The sequence below is a fragment of the Lissotriton vulgaris genome, chromosome 3_1, assembly GCF_964263255.1.
Source record: "Lissotriton vulgaris chromosome 3_1, aLisVul1.2, whole genome shotgun sequence".
In the NCBI taxonomy this organism is placed as follows: Eukaryota; Metazoa; Chordata; class Amphibia; order Caudata; family Salamandridae; genus Lissotriton; species Lissotriton vulgaris.
The window spans coordinates 1,505,999,019-1,506,025,317 of NC_141689.1; the positions used below are offsets into that span (position 1 = coordinate 1,505,999,019).

At 44.4% G+C, this 26,299-nt stretch overlaps 1 protein-coding gene across 1 annotated transcript in view; it reads right to left on the reverse strand.

Moving 5' to 3' along the window:
* The window catches only part of LOC147728080 (all-trans-retinol dehydrogenase [NAD(+)] ADH4-like), a 211,866-nt gene that overhangs the window by 101,257 nt on the left and 84,310 nt on the right, over positions 1–26,299 (reverse strand). The window lies entirely within an intron of this gene.

Consider the following 26,299-nt stretch of genomic DNA (forward strand, 5'->3'; position numbering starts at 1 on the left):
ACAGTGTGTCATTATCTCTTCTAGTGGTAAACCGTTTAGTCCTAAATGATGTATGCCTGTCACTTTCTTTCTTTTTTATCATGGCAATATTCAGTTTCATTTTCTTTTGAATGTTTAGGCTTCCATATCAATGTTGATTAACTAAACTCTAAAACTAGGCAAGCCACACTGCATCTTTTTATAGTTATAGTCTCCTTTCATCAAAAATAAGTCCATAAAAACGTGGTCATTAACTCACTGACCCTTATTCCAAACCGAAGTCCTTTCTGAAGGCATTACGCATGGAAGATGTGCAGCATTTCTTTTTTGAAGTGTTATGTTTATACATTGTAATGATTGAATTTAAGCTTAGTACACGACATTGATAGATTTCTTATCTCAGTAAATTTCACTGAATGAGCCAATATCTCCCCACATCTTAATGTGTCAGTGGAGTTATTAAATAAAACTGTTTTTTTTTGTGAATGCAGGGGTAGCATTAATCTGGATCGGAAATCTATTTACCCGGTGGAATCCTGAATTTATTCTAAGGTTTCACATACAAGTGGGTCCTGCAAAAAAATCTATGTGTATTATGTGTTCCTATGTACTTTTCTGCATTATATTAAACAATATTAAATACAATCACCCTTTTCTAAAGGCAAAGAGACACCATCTGATTATTCCATATCATCAGTGAAGATATCCATTTGATCTCCAACATCCTTACATTGTACTTAAATGTTCAACTGTTACTCAAACTATGGTGTTTTCTTAAACCTCCCCACAATGGCCTCTATCGAGTAATTGTTACTCTCTGTTTAGCTATTGTTCAGGGTGAAACTTCGTCACATCATTAAATGTTAGACTTTTACCCCTTGATACAGTCATCCTGAAGAAGCCCCGTAAGATTACCTTAGTGACGCAGACAGTATTACTATAAAGATTCATTAAACAATGACCTATTATATATGTGCACAAAGTGTCTAATTGCCTGTAACGGGGAAAGTGCATGGTTTGGATGTTGTGAGTGGACGAATAAACGTAATGTGAAATGCTAATATCATCTACCTTATTTGGATGAATATTCTAGAATGTAGCTTTGATTTTATAAAGTATTGAGTGATTTTTTGTTACTTAATAACATACATCGTCTATAGATTTTTGCAATATGTATGCTTTTGTAATAGTGATCAGTCACCAATAAAATGAGATTGTTGAGAGAATGAGAGCCCCCCCCCCCCGCGCCTAGGGGTGGGGGGCCCTTAGTGGCATTTCGGGCGAGAGGCAAAGGAGAGAGGCTGGGCCAGTGCACATCTGGTCGGGGGAATGGGAGGGGCCGCCAGAAAATTTGAGGAGGTAGGGCAGGCACTTAGTGCGTCACCTAGGTGCGCAGGCGACCCCTCAAGGGAAAAGTATAAGAGCACTGAACACGAGGGAGAAGCCCTTTTTGTCCTCTTGCCTCGGGCACCCAGTGGGTCGCAGCCAGAAGCAAAGTGGGCAAGTTGCGGTTGGCACTGGGGTGAGGGGGTCTCACAGCGTAGCAAAGGAGGACCGAGCCTGGCAAGGTGGGTATTTTAGTGTAGTTTGGGCGGTCGCTTTTAGCAATTCAGTTGGATTGGTTAATAAAAGTTGGTCTAATGTTGACAGTGCATCTACAAATAAATATGGCTGGCGCTATCTGAGAATTAATAAAGACTACGCAGTGAAGACCAGCCACTGGTATGGTGCCTTTTGTGGTGGGAAAAGAGGGGGCAAAGTATGGTGGGACGAATCGCACTTTATATGCCTACTATGCGTCTATCTATAAAAGTATATTTTATAGTATTGCCCGAAAAGGATAGCGGTTTAAAAATTATCAATACAGAGACCTCAAACATGTAATTAATCAGTTACAGTGGGACATTTTCATTTCTTTTACTGTTGCAACATTATCTAGATATTCCAGACTAGAAAGACTACAAATGATTCGAAATCAGACAGACAAATTATGGCTCAATCTTTCAAAATGCCACCACCCCAAACCAACCTTAAAAGCTCTGATGTAGTGGAAGATTAAATTCAATATTCTGAGTAGCACCGACAAGGCTTATAAGAATAAAGGACCCAGAGCTTTTACATCTGGTTCCTCACTACACCCCTTCGCCTGGAATCCACGCTCAGCCGTTGTGCACCTTATCCAAGAACACACCTTCTGACGACAATAACACGGACAAAGACCAATGGAAGCCCAGGACACCAAATTTTGGAATTATTTGAAGTCCACAGTGAGAGCAGAATCCAGTCACCTCAGTTTCAGAAAACCCTGAAAACCGAACTCTTAAATATATAGTATTTGTGTTAATAGATGGCTTAATTTTGGTGCTGCGATCAATGGTAGACCAAAGACATGGAAGTAGCAATTGCTGAATATCGTGTATGGTTCATGATCTGCATTCAATTGGACTCGGAATAGTACAGCTTTCTGCAGTAAGTGTGATGCTATGTGTAACGCTGCAAATAAAACCTGACAAATAAATAAATAAATAGGATGAGTGCTTGCTCCATAAACTCTGTCTTGTGGTATAAACCTAGTCATGTTTAAGGATGCACCAATGCACTCATTACTCTGTGAAGACTGTCTACCCACCTTGCATGGGCACTGCTCCATTAGTAAACAGCTTCAACCACGGGTAACAGGTTAGCAATATCAAACCTGAATGCTTTTTCATACTTAAACCATTACCTTTTAGATGTTCCTCATTTTCAACTATTTCTTTCTAGTTGAGAACTTATCATAAACATTTACAGAGATATATCAAGTCCTCCTTTTTGAATCATAATCAGACTTTTAGAAACAAGTCTTATTAAATCACAGCACAGCCTTTACGATAAAATACATTAATCTAGAACAATTATCAAAACAGTTGAATATATTTTAAAAAAAAGTCCACTTTCTTTTTGGTATTTGCATATAAATAAGAGATACTCTGAATGGTTCATTTTAATTGGGCAGATAACTAAACAGTCAAAATGATAATCCAATTAATTTGGTGAAATATGACTGAGCAACCATTTTCAATACCTATCTCGTCTTATATCATTAAATGTAGAATATTCTGTAGGTAATACTTGTTTGGGCTACAGATATTACGTTTTTGTCTTTTTCTTCAGTGTACAGCATCTAAATGTGGGGTTGGAGTTTCAGTGTTAGCAGTGCTTAATTTGTGCAGGTGGTGTGCACCAGCACCCAGTTCTGGGGAGTGCTCCATTTTTTATCATCAGACTTTGACTCTGAGCAAACGAGAGATTGACAAAAAAAAGGAAAATGAGAAAAACAGTAAAACAGTGACAAAGGCAGGAAGTACTCCAGACCCACATCAAGAATCACTGCCTGAGGTGTACCCTCTCAGGCACCAGTTAGAGGAATGGCAAATGCACCTGGTCAAATACCTTCTCCGCATCAATGGACATCAACAGCGCCAGTACATGTCACCTTGTCCATGAGGTGAAGAAGACGCCTGGTTTTGTCACTGCAACTCCTTTCGGGGATAAAACCATTCTGGTCCGGGCCAATCAATCCCTGGATATAGGTATTCAATCAAGCTGCCAGGATCCCCATAAAGAACTTAATGTCCACATTGAGTAGGGATGTGGGCACATTGTAGGGGCTCCTTCCCAGGTAAGACTGTGATAACTGATGCTCTCCTAGAAGGGTGAAGTGTGCCAGAGTCCGCTATAGAATTATAAAGCCGGACCAGGAGGGGGCCAGTTTAGGCCCAAATAATTTGTAAAAGCTAGGAGTGAAGCCATTGGACCCAGGGGCCTTCCCTGGTTGCAGTCTGGAGATGGCGCCTCGTAAAGGCGAATGTCTGCCTCAAGCTTATGACTATCACCATCAGGGATGTGGCTAAGAGGCCCTGCAGAGAGGATTTGGCGGCAGTCCTCTGCTGGTAACTCCTCAGTCTTGTAAAGAGGAGCATAAATGCACTCAAAGGCATGAGAGACATCCCCATCCTGGTAGGCTCTATCGCCATCTGACAGACCAATCTCAGAGATCCGGTTCTGCTCTGTCCCAGTCTAGTGGTTTAAGCTGTGCCCTGGGCAGTATCACTTGTCTACATGTCCTGTGGGCTACCGTGTGCTTGTGTGTATCTTCTAAACTGTGGACCTGGTCCTCCAAGTCACGCATCATCTCCCGTTGTTCCCGGTTGAGCTTTGCGTAGATCGCGAGAAAATCCCCCATACCAGAGAATTTTAATGTTTCCCAGCAAAGGGGGATAGATGTGCAAGGCATGTCATTGTCTTCAAGGAAGTGTGTAATAACGGTATGTATCTCTTTCCGGGTGGTGTCGTATGCAAGTAGTTTGCCATTAAGCTGCCAGAGGTGGCCGTGAACCACCTTAGTGGGAATAGGGAAAGTGAGCGTAATCGAGTAGTGGTCAGACAATGCCGCCACTTGATGTTGGTTTGCCCTAGGGTTGCCAAGATGCGCGGGGAGACTAGGAAATAGTCTATGCGGGTGTATGTCTTGTGGGCAGCAGAAAAAAAATAATATGTATTCCCGGGATGGAGGATGCTGAGTTTACCAAGCGTCCACCAGGCCTACGTCTGCAAGCCAACCCAGCCCAGTGTCCGTCAAGGTACCGGCCTGTTCGTCTCTCTGTGAGGATCAGTCAAGGGAGTTGTCATGGATAAAGTTGAAGTCGCCCCCCACTATAATGTCCAGGTCGAGAGTAACCATCACTAGACCCAAGGCCCGCAGCACAAACTGCTCCTGGTGGTCGTTAGGTGTATAGAATGTGGCAAGAGGGAAGGTGTGTGCATTCACAGTAAGGCGGGCAGAGAAGCCTCCCAGGGACCTCAGCTTAGATGTGCACTACTTGACAAGGGAAGTGGCTGATGATAAGGATAGCATCCCCCCCGGTCTTACCGGGGCTAGAGGAGAAGCATTGCCGTCCCCAATCCCTTTTGAGGAGGTGCATCTCCTGAAGTATGGCGATATCACATTGAGAGTCTTTAAGATAAGCCATGAGGGCCAGTCTCTTGGCCGGGGAGTTGAGGGTCCAGACATTACAGCTTAGGATGTTGTCAATCTGCAAACAAGGATGGTGAGGCAAGATGAAATGGCCTCAGAGATAAGCGACTCACTGATGGCGGAACGGCTCTGGAGTCTCCCCCAAGTGTCAAGGGTGGCTGCAAGAAAAGCCTCCTGGCCAGTAGGGAAGACAAACTGGGGAAAACAACAAAACAACTCCATCCATGAGAGTTTCCCTTGTCTAGAGAACAGAGTTGCGGTGGCGACAACATAGAAACATTGAAGGTGCACCAGGTGAGGTGGAAGCCTCCCCAGACTGAGGTACATTTCAGGGAGCTAATGTTATGGGGCGGTCTGTCCTCCTGAACTTAAGGTAGGGAGGACCTACATTTGAAGATCATGAATGCTGCAGCCTGATAGAAAAATGAGCAGGAAAACTGTGGACCAACAGGTCTGAGTCAATACGATGCAGAATCTTGATGTACGCCATGGTTTCTCAGCTTCTGGAGGAGTGGCTGCGTTCACCACAGCTTTCATCTTGCATGGGCCTGGAAGTAGCTCTCCCCTGGCTTTTTTGGAGTAATGTAGTGATTGGATTAAAGAGGTGGTGGCACTGTAAAGTGATGGGAGACAGTTCCATAGAGCCATACCTTTATACAGTTAAAAAGCACAGGGCTTTGGTCCCTTGCCACTACCAGTATGGCTTCTTTCAGCTTGTAGTTGTGGACATAGGTCAGGATATCCTGGGGTTGCCCCGGTGATGCAGCAAGGCGGCCAGATCTGTGCGTGTAATTGAGTACTATCTCTTTGACTTCCAGGTTGGAGTATGCGTGGTGGAATAGGCGAATGACATGGGCCTCCAGGTCTCCCTCATCAGCCTGTAGAGGGACCCCTCTAATTTGAATGTTTGATGTGCACTACCTGTCCTCTAGGTCTTACATGTGAAGCTGCAGGTCCAAATTCTGCTCTCGAAGTTCCACTAGCTCCCTCCCTACTGTTGTTCTCCAGTTCTTCCTCCCGGTCAGCTCCGCCAGTCTCCCATGTCATCACCCTTTTGGCAAGTTCAGCAACATCCCTTCTGACCTCCCTGAGGTCCGCAGCTACATTATCCTGGAGCGCTGCTATTTCCTCGCAAAGTTTGCCAAAGAGGACCTCAATGAACGTCTGGCTGACGGGGGCCAGGGAGTCACCTGTACCAGTCCCCGTCTCAGGAGGCACTGGGGGTTCTGCGGCTGGTTCCTCCATGTTGGGTTCGGGCCTTGTTGCAGCCACCATTGTGAGCATTGTGGAGACTTCTTTGCCCTATGTGCTGCCCTAGTGAAGCACTATAGCCCGACCCAACAGAGCTGTAGGCAGGAGGATGCAGTCAGAGTAGGCTTGGGGGCAGTATAGCCTCCTCTAGCACTCCATTCTGGTAGCCGTGTGTCCTGTGTGCAAAACCCTCAGATCCCCTTCTGCCATCACGAAGAGAAGGCGCTGAGGGGAGCCTCAGATGATTTTCCGAGGTGGCACCGGCTCTGCAGTCCTCAAGAAGGTGATACCACACAGTGCCAGAGGCCTGAGGCCACGGCTGCAGTCAGCCCTTAGGGGCCTCCCATAGCACAGGAGTCATCCGCGGCCTCAAAGTGGTGCCCCCATCACTCACATGGTTCCCTGTGTCTGCATGGACCCCAGGGACACGGCCGCTCCATCTACAAAGGCTTTGGGCCGGAAAAACCTCAGCTGAGAGCTCCTAGCAGTCCGCCATCTTGGCTACGCCCCCATGTAGTACATGTTATAAGAAAATACAAATGGAACAGGGAAGGGGAATATCACCAGAGACAAAGGCAGAAAAAGAGAATGGAGGACGAAAGTAAAGATAGAAAATCGGTGGCAATGAGAGAGAGCAAGGATAGAAAAAAAAGCTGCAAGAGTGAGACAAACAGATAGAAAGGGTAAGAAGGTAGAAGAAATATATGAGAGATGGCAATGGAAATCAGACAGCTGAGGTATTCAGCATCCATCGGTAGTGAGCTCCTAAGAAAAACATTGGGCTCCTGTATTTACAAGCTAAGTACTGGACTCTTGGGTCAATCCAAGGGAACCTGCATTTTATGAATACCATTTTTTTAGTTGAGAAGGCATTCACCACCACTTATATCATGGAAGACACAAGGGAGTACAGTTTAAGAAATATTGGTGGCATACAAAAGTCATGCAATCCAAATCTGCTGCCCAATGAAATCCTCCCCCATTTCCCCTATTTGCCCCAGCCCTAAGGGCTTGAGGGACTGACTCCTGTTGGACAGGCATAACTTTTTAAAGGATAAATTGTCTGCTGGTCAGAGTTTTATAGTTCAGGAGAGATGCATGTAAAGTAATGCTGCTAGGTCACATAATTTACAGATACTTGTGTAGTTGTCCACTTTTCACAAAAATAAAATGATTTCCTGTGTGGAGCTATTAAATATGCAACTATTTTTAAAGATAGGTTTACAATACACAAGACTCTGTTTCAAACCTCTTCTGTTAATCTAAATCTGCCTTTTCCTAACATATATGTGAATGTTTCTGCAAAAAATGTATCTCTCAATTTGCGCTTGCATTATGGATATTTCTCAGAGGTCCAAATTTTAACAGATAAGGGGATTGTGGAAAAGGGAATCAAACATGATTTGGTCAGGAGCCTACTATGTGGCCAAATGGTGATAGATTGACTAGAGGTATTGTCTATTTGCTTGTGTAGCAGAATATTGTCATTAGGCTCCATTTCCTCAGCAGGCTCCATTTCCTCACCAGACTAGGGTCCCATTGAATTTGATATTATTTTACCTTGTCCTACAGTGTGAGGATTGAGTTTGAAAAGATTATGTTTGGTGGATTCTGATGCTAATACCCAAGACTTGGTTTTCAAGAGGGATGTAGTTCTGGGTGACAGGGCTTCAGAGCACATGCTCTGTGCTGGGGGAAATCTAGAAACACCATAGACATGGTTCAATACCAGCTTCTTATTGATTAGTGGTTATTCAGGCGAACGTATATGGGCACACGTCGTCTTCATAATGTCTAGATGAAAGGACATAGCTGACCATTAATACACAATGGAACCACCTCCAGCAACAACCCTCACTCCAGTCTAGGACTTGCCAGGTTTAAAGTAAGGACGTGCTGGTAATCGGCCAAATGAGCTGGTAAACCTCTGACAACCTGGAGAACCTGAGAACTGGGAAACTGATAGGTGGAGATGACACCAAGGAAGCCAGAAGCATATTACACAAAGAGGCACCAAAGAAGCATGCTGGCCAAGTAAGTTCAAATAGTAATTGGTATGACAAGGCAGCTGATGGAGAGGCGAACAAGCCAAACAAGTTAGCCACTACGGGGCCGGTGAGGGCAACAAGGAAGAAAATAACAAAGGTGCAAACAAAGAGCAAGCGGTGGGTGATAAATATGAGCCGTACAACAAAGCAGTTGCAAGGCAACTGACCCCTGTTTCTGCTAGTTCTTAAAATCTGCTGGATCTTCCTACCTCCTTCCGAGTCAGCCCTCAGAATGGTTTCTTGGTGACCTTCAACTGGAAGGCTTACCTGAGGCCTTTGTTCCCCAGCCACCACAGACCAACCCTCCAGATCCTCCAATCTCACTGATCCCTAACCTTTCTCTTCTTCATCTGTCCTTGTTGATCCCTCGTGCCTCAGAATACCCCTAACCCTGACAGACAGCTTACAAGTCATTTAGGGTTAGTGATTTCTTGAACAGGTGGTCAGAAGTATAGCAGCCTTGCCACAAACACACTCATCATTAACGTTGACATTAATCATGACCTGCAAAGGTTATCTGAAAATGGACATTATTGTTCACACATTTTAATGATTGGATCATAATCACTTCCTCCCTTAGCTTGCAGTAGAGCGTGAAAGACTAGAATTTTTTGTTATCGGCCCACCAGCTTCGTTTAATTTCTCTTGCATTATTTCTTACCAAACACTTATGTTCTCTTCTGAGGAGTGTTGGCAAGATGGATTTGGAAAATGTGACTCTCAACACTGGAGGGGCGTAGAGGGGGCATAGAGACAAACCCAATGGGGGCCAAAAAGGTAATTAAAAGAAAAAAAGCTTAATTACCCCCTATTTCCTCTCCTCTGTGCATTTCATCTTTCGTCTGCCTCAGCGTGACGGCACCTTGTGGAGACTCAGGCAACCCCGTTCTGCCAATCCCGATGCTGCTCTCATGCCTCTCAGCCTGAAAGCAGCGCCAGGATTATCTGGAGCGGGTTGCCTCGACACGCCAGCAGGCACAGGAGGCCTGTGCCTTCAGGAGGCCTGTGCCTGCTCTCCACCCAGTTGTCTGAGACAGCTAAGTGGAGAGGTTCACACTGGGCATGTCAGCCTGGCCGTCACAAGACGGCTGGCCAAAGTGACCTGCGCAGTGTAAACTGGTGAAGTGAGCACCACTCCCCGGCAGCCAGTCAGCAGCAATGCCTCGCCCCCAAACACTGCTCGGGCTGGTAACAGTGAAAAAGAAAACAGTAATTATTTTTATTGCCGCTTTATTTTTCACTTTTGCCGCCCTGGCAGCAGGGGAGCCACGCTCCTCCGCCCTAATGGAGGGGCCGCCACTGTGTATATATTTAATGCTTTCAGTACCTCCTGCGAAGCCTAATGCAGGGGACAACATGAAAGCTCTATAGACACTTGCATGACTTATTGGAGAGAAGGAGATAAAAGGAGTTAGAGAAAAATGTAGAAAGACAGTTATGGAAAGAAAGATATGGGAAAGATACAAGGATGGGGAGCCCCAGCTATTCCAGAATGATCAGTGAGGGCCAGCAAGCGGACTGTAAGGGAAGACAGGTGGATTTAGAGGGCTGTTACTGAGAGCATCACCCTTCACCAGTGCCACAGCTAAGGCAGCAAAATGCCAGCTGTGAAGAAAGACAGTACAAGAGGTGTAGTGAGGAAAGCAGCTCGGAATCCCTGCCTGCTAATCAGTCACAACACACTGTGTGAGCTATCAGTGAGCAGAGCAATGATGATGAAATCCATATAATATTGCCTTCTGCCAAGAATGTGGTAAACAACTCATCCCTGAATGCTGGTGTAGCAGATTACCAAGCCTATCTTATTCCCATTCTACATCATGCCTCTTTCTTCCACTTCCTCTCTCGTTGTCTCACTCTTTTAGGTTCTTTTTCAGCCTTGCTTTCTCACTGTTTCTCTAGCTTTTTCATTGTCGCTCCCTTTTTTTGCTTTCTCGCTCTTTCTGTGGGTCAAAATCTGATGTTGAATAATGTGTCCCAGACCCCAACAAAGTGCCAGTGCCCATCCCCTGCAACAACGAACACAAATCAAGCACTGATTGTGATATGTGCACATTTGAAAATGAGAGTTCATGTGAGAGACTAGTGTGCCGCATCCTCTCCATGAGATCATCGAACAAGAAACCGAACACAGGACATAGGAGATGATGGGGGAGTGAAGAGAGGGGAGGCCGAGCCAGACTGGAAGAGGAGAACAACACTGGAGCTCTAATAAATGTAAAGAAATTGAAAGACGGGAGGTTATGGATTCTATAAGCACTCACAAAAAATGGACAAATTAGGAGAAGTCAAGGTAGGGGGGTCAGAAAGGCAATGATTTGCAAAGCCAACCTTTAGGGTTAATTGACAATTTTTTATCCACATACCACGATGCATTATTAGCCGCTTCCATGCCTGATGGGGTGTTGAAGCTCTTTTTTCGGCGAGTAGCACGCTACTCCGGAACCAATGAAGGATTAGTGTTGAATTAGTATAGTCAAATGTAAAAGTAATTTGAGTGGTGGATAGGTTAGTAAGTTATTTGGATTCAAAAGGATAGCGGAGGATAGAAGAGGGAAAAAGGTTTTCATTTATATAGTGCTTGCTACCATGTAGCTGGGGAACTCGTTTTCACCATTGTCCAGCACATGTCTTAAGATGGCTTCCCTGGTTACTTGTACTGGCAGTAATAGGACTGACCATGACAGGGGCATATATGCTAATGCAAACATGCCCTCACATGTAATATTCAGCACCGGTCATAGGGCTGTCAGGCCGCTTGTAAGGGTGACTTACACATATTACATGCAGTGTTAAGGACATAGCACACAGGTATGTATGACATGTTGCATTTTCCCTTTTTATCTGCACCAAGACATGCAGGCTGCAATGGCAGCCTTACATCTGCTTGGTGAGGGGTCCCTTAGGGTGGCAGAACCATGCTGCTGGCCTTAGGGACTCTCTTTAGTACCTCAGCCCTAGGTAACATTTACTAGGGACCTACAGAGGATGCTAAAGGTTTTGCCAATTGGGGAACACAATTGAACCTTTTTAGGGAAAGAACACTGGTACTGGAGGCTTGGTCAGCAGGAACCCAATACACTTCAGTCAAAGTTGCATCAAATGCTAGGGAGAAAATTGGGGGCTCGAGGGCACACAGAGGGACTATGGACCAGTGTCTTAACCTTCACCTTATTATTAGTAAGTACACTGTGGTGAAGGGGGGGCTTCTTTACTTAGGTTTTATGGATCTATCATCCGCCTTTGATTTGGTCAACCGCTCAAAACTGTGGATTATTTTGCGTAATATGGGTTTGGACACAACTCTGGTCAATTTTTTACACGATCTTCATTTAAATTTGTATGCTTCTGTTAGGGTGAACAGGGATGGGAGGTGCACAGCGAAGTTTAAGTCCGGGAGAGGTGTTAGACAAGGTTGTATCCTGGCACCTCTCCTTTTCACACTGTACATCAACTCCCTGGGGAAATCATTGAACTCAGTCACCCCGGATATTCCACGTATGGGGGGGGGGTAGCTATCCCGGTCCTCCTCTACGCGGACGACGCTGTCCTCTTAGCTCGGACTGGCACAGGCCTCCAAAAACTACTAGATCATTTTGGCCTCTTTATGGAAGCACTGGACCTTAAGATCAACACTGCCAAATCCCATGTCATGGTTACTGGTTCGCGAAAGAAACACACGAAGATCAGGTCCTTTAGCTGTAACAGCTCACCAATCTCCAGGGTCCCTTTCTTTTGCTACTTGGGCGTCACTTTTGACGAGAAAGGCACGTGGGGCGCACAAATGAGGCTAAAACAGAACGGAGTTACCAGATCCACCACAGCCCTTCTGCATTTTGCCAAAAGATTGGGCTCAAGACCTATGGAAGCCATGACGCGTATCTACAAAGCTAAATGTCTGGCAATTGCTTCCTATGGAGCCGCCATATGGGGCTATGTTGCAAGCCCAGGTATTCAAATCGCAGAAAACAACTTCATACGAGCCTTGCTATCTCTCCCAAAATCATCCCCTATACATACAATTCACAATGAAATAGGCCTGGGTCACGTCAATGACCTCCTAAAAATGTCCCCAGTGTTATGCTGGGTTAAAACCTGGACAAATGAGGAAATCAGCCTAAATCATTGTATTCTGAAAGACTGTATGTCTCTGGACAAAGCCGATAACATCCCGTGGCTGGCGTATGTTAGAGCGGCATGCGCGAGGCTAGGACGTCCAGAAATGTACTCTCTGCCACATAATTTAAAAAAAGAGGATATAAAATGGGTCAAACTGCATTTCCAAAATTTGTTGGAGGGTGAAAGGGAAATGGTTGAACTTGGCAAACCGATGGTACGTTCACTCTTCCAACTTTCTTCAACTACAGCCATGGAACCTTATCTGAAATATGTCACCAAGCCCTATCATCGCTTTTTACTTATAAGGTTCAGGTTCAACCTAATACACCTTGTGCTTGGCTCGCAGTCAAAGTGGGGCTCACCAGAAAACTTACCCCCCTGTTCCTGTGATTGTTTTTCTATACAGGACACCCTTCACTTAGTTATGCTCTGCGAACATTACCTGGTGGCTCGGAAAAAATTCCTGGTCCCTATCCTGAAAGATCTGAACTTTGTCCAGGTTCGGCCAGCTTTACTATACTTACAGATGCTGAGCTCGGTACAGGTCACATATGGGGTTGCCTGTTTTCTGGTAGCAGCTGCCAGACAAAATAAATTAAGATCTGCTGCTACTATGAATCACCTAAATTGATATTTGCTGAAATGGACACTTACCACACCTATCTTTCTTTTTTAAACTTGGTAAATTTTTAACAAAAAATCTTTACTGTGTTCTTATGAAGGAGTTGCAATCTTTTTTTCATACATGTTTAATTGTATTTTAACTTGGTATCATGTACGATGTTCTGCTTTTATGGTTTTAATTAACCGAATAAAGTTTCTTTGACTGACTGACTGTATAGTCAAATGTAAAAGTAATTTGAGTGGTGGATAGGTTAGTAAGTTATTTGGATTCAAAAGGATAGCGGAGGATAGAAGAGGGAAAAAGGTTTGCATTTATATAGTGCTTGCTACCATGTAGCTGGGGAACTCGTTTTCACCATTGTCCAGCACATGTCTTAAGATGGCTTCCCTGGTTACTTGTACTGGCAGTAATAGGACTGACCATGACAGGGGCATATATGCTAATGCAAACATGCCCTCACATGTAATATTCAGCACCGGTCATAGGGCTGTCAGGCCGCTTGTAAGGGTGACTTACACATATTACATGCAGTGTTAAGGACATAGCACACAGGTATGTATGACATGTTGCATTTTCCCTTTTTATCTGCACCAAGACATGCAGGCTGCAATGGCAGCCTTACATCTGCTTGGTGAGGGGTCCCTTAGGGTGGCAGAACCATGCTGCTGGCCTTAGGGACTCTCTTTAGTACCTCAGCCCTAGGTAACATTTACTAGGGACCTACAGAGGATGCTAAAGGTTTTGCCAATTGGGGAACACAATTGAACCTTTTTAGGGAAAGAACACTGGTACTGGAGGCTTGGTCAGCAGGAACCCAATACACTTCAGTCAAAGTTGCATCAAATGCTAGGGAGAAAATTGGGGGCTCCTGCGACAAAAACCCAGTTTCCTACAGTGGGGATATAGTCACAGGGCTTTCTCCACTGGGAAAATAAATGTGTTTGCACAATCATCTACCCTTTACATAGTGTGGAACTGTAAGCTATGTACAACTCTGCATGGAGAAATGGGCATCCTCCTGAGACAAGAAAGGAATCACTTGCACGCAGATAGCATTCAGCCTCTCAAAGATTTCTGCCTGTTTGTGCATCTTATGACAGAACCAGCTAAGCGGTCCACGCTCTCCACTCTCGCGAGAGGACTTCTGCACAGTTGGAAAGGGTTCAACAATGCAGTCTTAATGTTCTTGCCAAGGAAGCTTCAAGAGCACATTCCACTGTTGTCTGCAGAAGTTACATGAACCAGATAGCATGGCTTGAGGACAAATATTAAGAACAAGAGGGTGATAAAGGAGAGACAGACCAGAACAGCAGCTTTTTAATAAACAGGAAGAGGCTCACGTTAATACGTCAGTGCTGTAGTCCGACATTTTAGCCTAAACGTGAGAACAGTCATTTGAAGACATTTCTATGTGTTTTCTTGGCCTTGTTTCCTGAAATGAACGGCAATTAATCATACTTGAGACATGGTGCAGCCAAAGAACAGAACAGAGCTATTTTTTCTTTGCCCCTGCTGGAACGCACTTTAGGCTGCCACCCCCCTACGCACATGTATTTGCATCACAGTGCGAAGGTGTGTGTGTGCGTAACGTCAAGCAAATACTTTCCTTAATGGAAGATACTCTGCTTGGACATTATTTTAACACGTTTACCACCTTTGTATGCGTGATGTACAGTGGAGCACACATGCAAAGTTAGAAAGGTTTTGAGAAGGAAAACTTTTCTTAAACTTCACACCTGTTCCAAGAAGGCATTCATTTTTGGTGAAAAGTCTGGTGTACTTTTCTTTTAGTAGACAGGGCTTTGTGTCAGACTCTAGGGATGGTTGCATGGGAATTCCTATGTACTACCCACGTAATGCCCCCGTGACGCAAAGCAGCAAAACGTGCTACCTTGTTTTACTTTCGGGCTTCTTTCCAATGCAAATCATGATTGGCACTGGAAAGTAAATCTTAAAGCAACACTCAAACCAGTTAGCGCCACTTTTGTGATGCAATACTTGCGCAGAACATTAATAAACCTGTCCGCCTGAGTTGGATTATTATTTGGGTTGGGTGATCGCTGCCTCTAGGAATAGGAAGACTTTCCCTTGCAATGAAAACCAAAAGTCACTAAATTAACCTGCCCACGACCACCTCGTAGACGTGGAACAAGGCAAAGAGGCTTAGCTTAGACAATGTGCAATGTAATTATACATTACCAAAAAAGTAATAAAAGCAAAATGCAAACAAGGACAATCCCAAACACAATTAGAGAGATAGTTTAATTTTAAATGAACAAAATGATACCAAAAATTCAAAAATCCAACTAGGGGAACTGAAGATACAAATCTTTAAAGGTTTTAAGTAAAAATAGCACCATAGAGCACTAAGCACCAATGATATTCAATAGTTGTGATAGATTGGGACCTAAGCACACTTTTAGGTCGAGAAAAATGGATCCAGAGGTAGGATACTCTAAGCTGGGCGGCCCAGTCAAGGATTTTACTTTCGGGCTTGGTACAAAAAAATAGAAGTCAAAATCTTCCAGAGGGGCAAGACAGCGGCTGAATCTGGGACGGTCTCACCGAAGTTGGATAGGCATTGCGCAAAGTCCTGCTGAAGCTGTTGATTTTGCCAGGAAAAGCACAGAGCAGGAGAAGTCAAATTTTGCACCCAGGGCCATTGTTGCCCGCGAAAGGAAATGAACCACATTTCCCAAGATCCAACGCGCCGAGCCAATACGTTAAATTAGTTCCGTTTAGAGGCAAAGACAGAAGCAAATGCCCGCGGTCCCCCGCCGATTTCAAACACCACGGAGTACGGAGTGTAAATACCCCTAGTGTAAAAGGTATGTTTCGAAGATAAACCGGCACGCTGAGGATTTTTGTTCCCTGGCTCTGTATTTTTTGAGGTGTCTTTAAGAGCCCTTCCGTTTTCCTTTCCAGAAAGGACACAACTGAAACTGGTAGCAACGGTCTGCTACTACTGGAGGGGAGCACACCATGTAAAAGTAAGTGCAGGTTGCTCCCACATATCTCTCAAATGACTCTCATTTGATTGCGAGCACACGCACCTGTATGCACACTCTTAGACCTCTCATCTTAGTATAGGGAGAACGTTCCGGTCTGGTGCTAGTTGAGTAGGTTTCACAAGAAAGCTGTCCACCGCTGGCTTGAAAGTAAGTTACCTTGAGAGCTCGCCTCATTTAATAACAAGCCCAGTCAATATTGGTTTTATTCATTAGGTGCTATGTTGTTGTTACAGATAAAGAATTATTTTGCCAGCAGAAATATAGATCGGCTGATCTATCTAGGAAATTGAGGTAAGCTTGGTGCCTCTTGTGGGGCAGAACAGAAAAGAGGGGCCATTTGGGTTCATAGAGTGACTGAGAGATTTTGTTTCTGTTTTTTTGCAGCTTGTCAGTCTTGAGGAGAACCCCGTTAACTGTGCTTGGGTGTTCGAAATGCGTCAACCTGTTTTTTTGACCTATTGAGTGTATACATTTTTGCGAATTGGTTCCAATTCTTGCAATGTCTTTCAAATTAATTCACCTTTGGTTTCAAATAATTCATGCCATTTGTAGATAGTTTTTTGTGTTTCAGTGAGTGTGTATGTGAGGCTGCTGGAATGAGTGTGGTAAGATTGTATAACTGCGACAAATCTAAGCAGTGAGTGGGGAAGAGTTGTGGTAGGTGGTGTGAGATACATGTTGATATGTGGTGTTTTGAAATATTCTGGTATGTTGATACATTTTAATGATTTTCAATAATCCATTCATAGGACTATGTGGATAAATACATTTTGATTGATTCAAACAGAGACAAAGGTCTTGTGGTCACATTGTTTGGTTTCAATGTGGTGCGTATAAAAAGGTAAATTGTTTATCAGTATTGGCATTTTATTTATTTATTATTTATTTGAAAGTTTTATATAGCGCGAACAAGATCTTTGCAAATATCAGAGCGCTTTACAATGCAGGGAATACCAACAAGAGAATGAAAAGCAGGTCATTAAGGAGTAAAGTAGCAACGATACAACAATAAAGGAAATATTACAGATAAATGTGGGCAAAGATAGTCAGGTAAGCCAATAGTACAGGTACAACACATAGTCATAGGAATCGAACAGAATAATTTTGTTGTTTATTGGTTAGTTGGGGCTCAGCCTTACTGATTGAGAGTCCAAACCCTTGTCGTTACACGCGTTTATGATGGGCCACGATTGAGAAGTCTGCTGATGAGGTTAAAGGCAGTGCAAGTTTATCACAGTGACTGTCAGTGGTTTGGGGTCTCTGCAGGCCACACAGAGCAACAGTCATGTTTACTATTTGCAATCGAAATTCTGTGGAGATGTGTGTGAAAGGGGTACACAGTTGTTGAAATATTGACACAGCGAAAGTAAAAGAAAATAAAGTGCCTAGATGTGAGTTAGTGCAGTGTATGTTTGGGGCAATTAGGTGAAGGAGATTTGAGGAAAAGCATCCAGGAGAGAGGTAAAAAAGGGTGCTGAAGGGAAAAAAGATGAGGTTTAAGACTTGCAGAAGGACAAGATGCAGAGAGAATAAGGGCATACAGGTCAAACATAAAGTGCACATAACTGAAGACCAATACTCCTTCCACAGTCCTCAATAATATTTAATTCACAGTCTCACAATTTCAGATTTGAAACATTTTCAATATTAATTATTAACAACAAAATCCTTGTTGTTTTTCATTTATCTCATTCAGCTAACAACCTTTGACAAAGTCAATAGTCCTGGGACGTTTTTAGGTGTATGCCATTTGTTGTGTTGTATATCTGGATGCAATAACAGAAAGCTCAGACAGAAATCAGAATACCTGTCGGGTGGCACTATTTGCAATCACAAAAATCTAGTTTACATGTTTAAGCCACACCCCTTTTAGAGACCTCACACTTTTTTCAACCCACTTAAAGCCCTCTCTGCACATTTTTCTATATGACTGATTGCAGACAGCAGCTGTGGGTGCTTCTCCAAGCCTGGTTAGAGCATCTTCTTCCAAAGTTGATGCAGCACACAGTGCAAGACACTGGAGAAGTACACATGTTAAAGGGCCTGAAGTTGTTGCATTGTATGATTTGCACATTATGGTACCTGTTGAACATAATGCAGTAAGATATGGGGCAGTTTTGAATGTGTTTCAATGTCAACATCACAGTTTCACTGTTGTTTCATAAACCTTCTTGCTTTGTACCTAAATAATTGTTCTTAATTTGTTTTAAAATGCACCATTTGCCATTCTTTTTTCAATTTTATTTTGGGATGGCGGTTACCCCAAACACACTGTGTTTCCATTTAAAGGCCATACCTAGCTTTTATGCCTCACCGCTTTCAAATGTTACTAGCCGCCACTGAATAATGCATCTTAGAGCAAGAGGTTGTATAAAAAACACCTGTGGCCAGATTTAATAATTTCTCATGAGATGCAGTGCAGCAGCCGCAGATGCTGCGCTGCTCTGTGTGAGAAGGAAAAAATGGGAGAGTGTCAAATTTACTGAAATATGGCACTTTCCTCTCTCTCCCTAGCGCCAGTGCTGAAATTAGCTGCAGTGCACCACTGAGGCGCCTTTACTCCATAGTGCAAGGGTGTCTCTGTGATTCAAGCATAGGTTTTGTACTGGAAGGATACCCTTCCAGTATAAAATACTATGCTTAGACTAATTTTAAACATGTTCCTGGTTTGTATGTGTGCTGTACAGTGCAGCACACATGCAAAGTTCGAAAATAAAGGAGAACAAATTATTTCTCCTTCATAGCACCTGATTGAAGGGTGTGCTATTTTCTGATGCTAAACCCTGTCTACTTTATTTAGTAAATTCGGTTTAGCATCAGAAACCTTAGGTGGGTGCATGGGAACCAGCCGTGGCCGGCAGTGGGAGTACCTGCCGGACGTTGGCATGGGGAGGGGAGGGGCAGGGTGGGGGGTAGTAATGTATGCATTACGGACCTTAACAGGTAAGTAAACATATAAATAAATAAAACGAATTTCGTTGTGTGGATTGCATCACCAAATGCGATGCAGTGCGCGCAACGAAATTCGTTTTATTTATTTATATGTTTACTTACCTTTTTAAGGTCCGTAATCCATACATTACTACCCCCCACCCTGCTCCTCCCCCTCCCCACGTCACCGCCCGGCAGGTACTCCCACTGCCGGCCGCGGCTGATGGGAACGCCCATGCACCACCCAATAATGCTCCCTTGGTTTTAAGTAATGCAAAGCAGTGCTTATCGCTGCTTCGCGTTTCTTTCATGTTCTTTCCAGCGCTAAACCAGTTTAGGGCCGGAAAAAAAGTTGGCCAAAAATATTTCACGCTGATTTGTGTCGCTTTTGTGATGCAAACACAGTGTAAAATCTTAGTAAATCTGCCACTTACAGTAAAGGGAAAAAAGAATGTGAAGATAGACATACATATAGTAATGAGTTGATTACAACGTCATTTCAGGTTGATTTCCTGCCAGGAGATAAAAAGGCACCCATGCAAAGTTCTGATGAGGCCCTGAAGCACAGTATGATCCTACGCACATCAGGCGTCAGTATTGCTCTGCCCGTACACTAAATCTTCCAATGCTTATTAAATACTTATATTTCATCATCCCCAGTGTTACTTGTAGGGCAAAAGATAATGGAAATATTAGAAGAGTAAAGGCACAGATCAATAATGGGTTAAAAACGTGAAGTAAAACAAAAGAAGTGCATCACTTGCAGCAGAAAGAGGCACTGAGGGCCTGCTTTAGATCTTGGACGGGTGATGGATATCCCTTCTGCCGAAATATAAATCCAATTATATCCTATGGGATTTATATTTTGGTGGATGAGATATCTGTCACCATTGTGATGAAGTAACCTGTCTGCCAGGATCTAAACCATGCCCTTAATTTCTACTCAGTCTCTCCCTCATTCAGTATCCGATCTGTTACTGCCAGACTAGATATTTAACATGTCTACCTCCCAAAATGGCTATAAAGTCCCAAACAAATTGTAAATTGATACTTGTATAGCGCACTACTCACCCGCAAGGGACTCAAGGCGCTTGTACGAATACCGCTGTGGAACCCATCCTGGCTTTCTCTGTGAGGCGTCCACTCCTGGGCACCCCAAGGTGGAGGCCAGGCATCCTTATTGTTGTGGGGGCCGTTGTGTAGATTAAGCAAGCTATTACCCAGAGTTGGACTCCATGATTGGAATAGGCACTGAGGCGAAAATTATTAGGCCCTTGGAATTTTTGAGCCCAAGACCCACCGAGGCGGGGAATTGAACCCTGGTCCCGGGCTAGACCTCTGCATCAGGGTCTGCCGCTCTAACCATTGAAACAAAAACAATTCCCAACAGGTATTATTTAAAAGACGGTTTCAATTGAGTATGCCACAGGCATTACTGAGAACGGAAAACAAGGAGTCAAAAGTTTTGAAGGATCAACTCGAGAAACTAAAGAAAAAGCAGATCAGAACGGATCTACATGCCCGTATGCTCACAGATTACCTACGGTCTGGTGTCATCCCTCTTGGCCTTCAAATCCGGAATACCCCGGCTATTTTCACACAGGACCCCAAGTTTCGAGTCAGCTTCAGTCACCTAGCGACGACTTGCTCTCGCCACTGGATGGTCTTGGGAATTGACACAGCGATAGAACATAGCCGCCAAGAACTTCAAGAAATTGAAGAATTAGAGAAACGTATCCTAGAAGACACCACTATCACTGACGCCAAAAACCTCCTAGAAAAAATATACAACTCTATTGCCACTTTCAACACCTTTGAGGTCAATAAGAAGATCAATAAAATTGAGAAAGACATCAAGAACTACAAGAATGAGAATACGTATCCTTATCTAAACGAGGAATTTTACAACACACATCAGAACCAGCCAAGATCACAAAATTGGGGCCGTTACAGAAACAACCAGCTCGTCACTTTCTCTGTCTCGTCAAACAGCTCAGGAGACGATACCGACGCCACTACCTCTGGTCCACAGCCACTACTCCCACCCGTTTTTTTAGGACGAGGTCGAGGCCGCGGCCAACACCCACAACCACAGAATCGTCAGACGAGGGCGAAACAATACCAACCACCAGTACCAGGCAACAGACAAACTCGCAACCGATACTACCAGTGGGGTCAACCCCAATAATGGACAAGGAAACTACAAATGCTGTAACGTCCATTCCTATCTTCAACTTGTCGGACCATAATTTGACATCCACAGAAACGAAACTTCTGTCGCGTGGTCTGTCTTTTGTGCCAACGGTTAGAACCAACTTCTTGGATCTCCAGTCCAACCTCCTGAAATTCTTCAGAAGAATCCGACTAAAATACTTTTTCTCCGACAAACCAGACACCAGCTGGCTAGAGATTTCCCCATTTCGGCCACCCTCTACCTTCAACCCTCCCTCGCACCAAATGCCACCGGAAATTCTGACTTTTGAAAGACTTGTCCTGAAAAAAGTAATGGAACTCAAGACCACTCCGCGCTACGTCCCCTACAACCTGCCCTGGGAAGAGAAAGAAGCACTTGCCACCCTGCAAAACAACCCGGGAATAGTCATCAAACCCGCGGACAAGGGAGGTGGGATTGTTGTCCTCAATAACACTGAATACGACAGAGAGGTGGAGCGACAACTTACTAACCACGACCATTACCGTGCTCTAACAAAAGATCCTCTTGCAGACATAAGACAAAAGATTCTATCTATAACAACTGCAGCAAGAGATAACAACGTTATCAATAAAAAAGAATTTGAGTTTTTGAACAATCCACACCCCAGGACTCCTATCCTTTATGTACTTCCCAAAATACATAAAGACGCCAGAAATCCACCTGGACGCCCGATCGTATCGGGTTGCGGTTCCATCTTGGAGCCCCTTGGTAAATATGTGGACTCCGTGATAAAAGAGTTTGTGCCCATCACGGACACCTACATCCGTGACACTATGGATCTAATTAACACCATTGAAGATCAACCTTTCGATATGGACAACCAAATAATGGCAAGTTTAGACATTGAGTCCCTCTACACAAACATTCCCCATTGTGAAGGACTCAACGTAATTAAAAATCTACTGATCACTAGACCACAACCATCCAAGATTCCGACTGATTTCATTATGGACCTTTTAAGAGTGGCCCTACAAAACAATTACTTTCTGTACAAGAACACATACTACCTGCAAATCAAGGGAGTAGCAATGGGGGCTTGCTTTGCTCCAAATTTTGCCATTCTATATGTACATGCCCTTGAAAAGTCATTGTTCCTTAACCCAATCAACCCGTATCGACCCCAAATCCATCTGTGGCGTCGATACATCGATGACATTTTACTAATCTGGAATGGCACAGCAAACTCTTTACAGCCGTGCATTGATTGGTTAAACTCTTCCCAGGAACACCTTAAATTCACACATGAAACCAAGTCAAATGACCTACACTTCCTGGATGTCACGATACATGCGGAGGAAGGCAAAATTGGAACTGTGCTCTATCGCAAGCCAACTGAACGGAACACGTTGCTGCACTATTCGAGCAACCACCCCAGAGGTCTACGCGATGGTCTCCCGTTTGGCCAATTTCTCCGCATCCGGAGGAATTGTAAGTGGCGTAAGGATTACTTCAGGGAGGCGGACATCCTAGTCTCCAAATTGATCAACAGAGGTTATCCACGACGTCTGGTGAAACAGGCTAAGAAACGGGCATGGTATAACCACCGGGAGGACTTACTAAGGCCAAACCAAAACAAAAAAACTTTGAAAAGGATCCCTTTTGTCTCAGTCTTCAGCCCGGACAGTAACAGAGTTGCTAAAATAATTAAAAAGAACTGGACTGTGCTATGATCAGAAGAACAATTCAACGCACCTCCCTTGTTCTCTTACCAGAGAGGGAGCAACATCGCTAACCACCTTGTTCGTGCTATCACCTGGCCGACCACCAGCACTGAGAAAAACACCATCACAGCAGCATGGGGCATGCCCCCTGTCATTGGACATTTCAAATGCCAGTCTTGCAGTGTATGTGAATTGACACTTAACACTAAAGAATTTAAATTCAGGGGACAAACACACCAGCTCACTCATCAAACCAATTGCAAAACTCAAAACGTGATTTATGCTATCCGATGCCCGTGTGACCTGATCTACATCGGCCAGACAACGCAAATGGTGAAACAGCGGATCATACAACATAAAAGCAGAATCAACTGCAAGGTACTCACAGCACCTCTGGTCTCACACTTCATTGAGCATTCTCATAAGGACACGGACCTCAGATGGCAGGTCATTGAGAAACCTACCCTACCCCTCAGAGGGGGTAACATGACTGCTCTGCTCAACAGAGCCGAATGCAAATGGATCGCCAGGGTTGACTCGGTTAACCACGGGCTCAACACCCTTGATGAATGGACCAGTACCATCTCCATCTAATTCTCTCCCTTACTCCCTGTCCTTCATTTCACGCCATGCTACATACACCATATGTATGACATATGTACTGCTGTTAAAATGATTCTTAATCCAGACCAGGACTATAGAATGGTCCCAATGTACCTCCCTAGCCTTATTGCCGTCCTGTAAGCTAACCATCCGGTTTTATACCTCCAACCCCCCTTTTTTCCATGTTAAATACATGATCGATTGTGATCCGCTCTCATCTTACAGTGCAGTAGTATTATTATGCTTATTGTATTGTGATAACTATTGTAATACTTTTTCTTGTATCCTTTGGCCCAAGATGTTGTCCACAACGTCACTACAGGCATGTGACTATTGCACATGCCTCCAATTGGTTGGACATCTCTCTTTGTTTCCCCTAGCGCGGCCGCCCGCTTTCATTACGTTCTGATACTGCCATTTCCTGTTTACTTCGGTTTCCTTAGGAACCGAAGCCCTCGCCCTTCTTCCCCTCCCCAGCCTTTCCAATTCCCGCCCCCCGCTCCCACACTCGCCAATCGCCTTGCGACACCTCCCCACACACCCCGCCCCTGGCATGCGTCCTAACCCCGCCTCCCCCTCGCGGCAGCCTGGATATATTCCAGGACACAGGCAAGACGCGGTCTGTTCCCGCATTCATTGCCGAATAGCCACGCCAGATGAGCCCTTGCCTTCTGTGCCCCTCCTTCATTCATTCAGGTAAGAGCCTCTCCCAGAGACTGCACGCCTAGATCCCGCGCAGGAGTAAATGCCTGCTCGATCACGGAGCTATAATTAGCTGACTGACCGCTCGCTCTCTTCCTTTTCCCAGACGCTGCCCAACTACGTGAGCAGTCATAGGACGTACCACTACCAGGTATTGACATTTCTAGACCCTCCCTCGTAATCACCAAACACACTTGCGGTTTCTGTATTAATGTTAGTATTTTTATCTCCAGCAACTGGCCTTAACAACCGCCGTGTGCCGCCAGCCACGCATCCTTGCTTGGCTGCTTGTAAGTGTACACCCCAATTTCTTATGCGTGGATCACCATTCCACTGAGAGGTTCCTTGGACTCCTTGCCAACCCTCCACACTAGCCACCCCCAAATTGCACTCTCCCTCCCTTTCTGGCCACCACTACAGTCACCCTCCCCTTTTCACGTTATACCTGATGCGATTCAGTCCGAATGCATGTTCCTCCACCCCTCACCCCCCTCCCCCCGCCCCTACAGATTGCCCCGCTCACTACTCCTCCTTTGTCCACAGCACTGTACTCATCGACTACCCCGTCCTGATGACGATCCCGACCCAAGGGGATCGAAACGCCGTCGACCACACAGCCTGAATCATATGACGCATATCGCACTTAAAGCTCTTACCAGAAAATAATTGTTTTTCCAAGTGATTGTAACTTGTTTTGTAATTGAAGCTTTAATTGATGTATATACTTTCATTTATGCGCCACTTATGCTGTTTTAAAAGCACTTGCACTTTTTACCTCACTTAAAACTGTATATAGCACCTTGCACCAAGTGCCACTGGGTTGTCACAAGATCTAATCTTTACAGTGCTGTCTTAACTGTAAATGCATATTGAATGCCCCTTTGTCCTTGGTGAATATTACCACCCCGCCTTCAAAACTTTTGACTCCTTGTTTTCCGTTCTCAGTAATGCCTGTGGCATACTCAATTGAAACCGTCTTTTAAATAATACCTGTTGGGAATTGTTTTTGTTTACATGATACACCCATCCCAACGCGGTCTATGGGTTCCCTCCTGTCTTTCCTATAGCTCTAACCATTGAGCCACACTTCTCCACGAATTATGCTAACCAATAGCAAAGTTATGTTTGTGATCTTAACAATTTGATAAAAATAAATGTACTATCTGTCCTGGCCACAGTTTTTGAAAATACTTGGTTGCAAAATCAGTCCACTTCAACTAATTATAGACTTTGTAATGTAGAAGGAAATTCCTTGTCACTCGTTGTATGGTTAGGTTTGTGACAATTAGATCTGTGCAGGTGCTATTTAAGGGATGAGTTAAATGCATACTGTGCAGGACAAGAATGGCCTAATCAATAATCTGGCAATGCCAGAAGAGGTAGTCTAGCATGTGTGTGAGACGAATTTGTGAGTGTGTATGGCTGGTTCGTTTGTTGTGTGTGAAATGGGGTTGTGAACATCTTTTTATTAAGACTAGGATGCAGCAGAAGGAAGCACTGTGCAGGCAAGGGTAGGTTGCACTGGATGTACAGAGCAGTGTGAGCTGGGCATCTGATGCTGTATGGAAGGGGCTACATCATGTCATTTCAGATGTGCCTTGGCTCAGTTAGCACTTGATTTTTTTTCTAAGTAGTACCGGTGTAAGGTTGCTCGTGTTCCTATCTGAAGGGAACTGGGTCTGGCATTTCGGGCTGGACTTTTCCTATTGGAGCAGGATCAAAACTGATTTTCATATGGTTGGACTCTGCCTATCAATCAATCAATCTATCATTTATGAAGCAAGGCAAAGCACCAGTGAGTGTCTCAAGGTAATGGAGTGGATAGCTGCTGCGTGGTGATCTCTTTATTTGAACAGCCAGGCTTGAGTCTTTTCCTGAATTGCTGGAGTGATGAGGCAGTCCTGAGGTGCAGGGGAAGGTTGTTCCAAGCTTTGGCTTCCAGGTGCCAGAAAGAGCGTTCTTCGCTGTTTTCAGTGGGAAAAAATGGTAAACTAGGAATGCAGCCCATGAGTGATTAACAGTGGCTAACATGAATTCAAGCATTGCTTCCATTACTGTGTTGCTCATTTCAGTGCATGTGATGGGTAGGCCGAGGTGTGTATCTCGTGCTCACTGTACCACAGGACTCAAGTTACAC